The sequence below is a fragment of the Chaetodon trifascialis genome, chromosome 8 (genome assembly GCF_039877785.1).
Source record: "Chaetodon trifascialis isolate fChaTrf1 chromosome 8, fChaTrf1.hap1, whole genome shotgun sequence".
Taxonomy (NCBI): Eukaryota; Metazoa; Chordata; class Actinopteri; order Chaetodontiformes; family Chaetodontidae; genus Chaetodon; species Chaetodon trifascialis.
In genome coordinates this window covers 14,967,501-14,969,789 of record NC_092063.1, presented here as the reverse complement: position 1 = coordinate 14,969,789, position 2,289 = coordinate 14,967,501, and positions in this window count along the sequence as shown.

Genomic DNA, 2,289 nt, shown 5'->3' with positions numbered 1-2,289 from the left:
CATTCCCCTGTTTCTCATTTAAAACCCAACATAAACAATCCTGCATACAGTGACAGAACAGCGTTTACTCGTGCAGTAGATGCAGTTGAAGCCTCTTTGCTGCTTAAACCCTAAAACACTGTGACCACCATACATCACACACTGAATCAAAAATATGAGATCGTGTTTAGAGAGACTGGAAACAAGATCAGAATATCTCTGTTGGATATGATCTCTTACTTTTTCCTTCTGCACATCATCTACTGATACAGTCCTGCCATAACAAGTTAACCTTAACTGGAGCAGTTTTATTTTAACACAAGAACAGAACTCTGTCTGAAAGCCTTTCAACCTCTTGACCACTCACTCTTCTGCTTGTGGATGCTGGCACTCGATGGACTGCAGGTGGTGTGAAATTATCAGGAATATCATCACATAATATGTGTAGCAGATGCTTTTATCCAATTTACAATATGTGCTTTAAAGCAAGTGGACTGCAGGAACAGTTTTCAAATTTCCAAATTCATGAAGGCGCTGGTAGTCAGATCAGGGTGTGGACAAGAGCAGTGTCGGGTGGAGGAACTTTGATAGGTTGAAAAGCAGTCAGGCTGCTGTATTCTGGATGACAGCAGGCAGACCAGCCAGGAGCAAGCTGCAGTAGTCTTAGATGACAAGAACCTGGACCACAACCTGCTCTGAGTCCAAGGTGAGGAATGAACGTGTCACAGCGGATCACACCTAGGTTCCCTCCAGACGGGGACATGACAGGGACACCACAGAGTTCAGAGATCAGACTACATCAAGAAGAAAATTAAAGGTGTCACTTATAAAACTGTACCACAGCCATGAATGCTACTCTCACAGGCCCTGATTTATAGCCACTTAATAAAGGGGTAGGAGGGTAAATATTTTGACATAAAAAGAGAAGCCGTCTTCATAAGGAAAAAGTATTTAACATCACCCACTAAAAGGAAAAGGTGATAAAAGTTTTGACCGCTCAGTGTTTTGTCTGTGCGTGCACACACAGAAAAGCATGTGGGTGTCACGATACAGATTCCTGCCTGTGGTTTCTCACTATTCCACTGATCTGCAGCTGGTGGTAACATGGCAAGAAACAGAGCAGTGTGCTACTGTAGCAGAGGCAGTGCAGAGAGGACTGCTGGGATGGATGGAAATGTGTGTTTCAAAAGAATGGCTTTGCAAAGAAGCACATTTGATAATCTGATGAAAAGGACATTTGACTTCCCATCAGTGCATTAGACAGTAAACTGCATAAGGTTTATATAACAAGACATAACAAATTCAGAAGTACTCATATGTAATGTAGTGGAAGGGGGGACACAAACCAAGATACAAATAAATAAGTAAATAGTAACAGTCCTGTCCTGTTAGCCACTCCTGACTATTCCTTTAAGTTGGTTAGGTTTTAGTTTTGGACTTCTGCCAAAAATGAGTTTCCTGTATTCTTTATGGTCCAGGGTAAACCTAATTCTTTCAAGGTGGAGCGTACCTGATATTTAGACAATGCTTATACACTGAAGGTTTTCCAGCGCTGGAGTAAGATTCTCTTTAGTGTTATAAGGCCATGTAATTTGTATGATTTACCAAAAATGATCAAGCGTCTGGTTGCACTATAGTACCAAAAAGAGCTTCTAAAACATTCCTCTCACTGCTTGACCAGCAGAAAACAAAGCTGTGCCTTATAACTTTGTTGATACCTCTAGGTCAAAATGGCATCTTATGAGCTCACTGAGAACTACAGCGCTCAGTCAGCTCCATGTATGTCTATGTTTAACGTTGTATTGAATGGCATGGGAATGAGCTGAAAAGGCCCTCTCTATTCTCAGTTTCTGGTGCAACAAATTGAATGTAAACACACTGGTGTATTTAGATGACATTAAGTGTGTGTGTGTGTGTGGGGGGGGGGGGGTCTCAGTGATATCATGTTTCATACAGAGGCCACTGTGTGCCAAAGTTACATTCACTCAGTTATGACACACTCAACTATGTGTGGAGTTTGCTTGATGTCACAGAAGAGAGATACGCACCTGCTTCACACACGCACGCACAAATGAGTACTTCAATAAGCACCCATAAGGAGGACGATACATTACTAAATACAGTACGAAACTGATGTGGGACAAGGTTTACTGATAATAACATGGTCCCAGTCAGAGAGATTTATTGAAAATGATAGAAAACGTGCAAAAAGTCACAGTGTGTGTGTGTGTGTGTGTGTGTGTGTGTCCACTACCTCCATCCTTCCTCTCTCTCCTCACTCCTAGAGGCGCTCCGACAACATGATAAAAT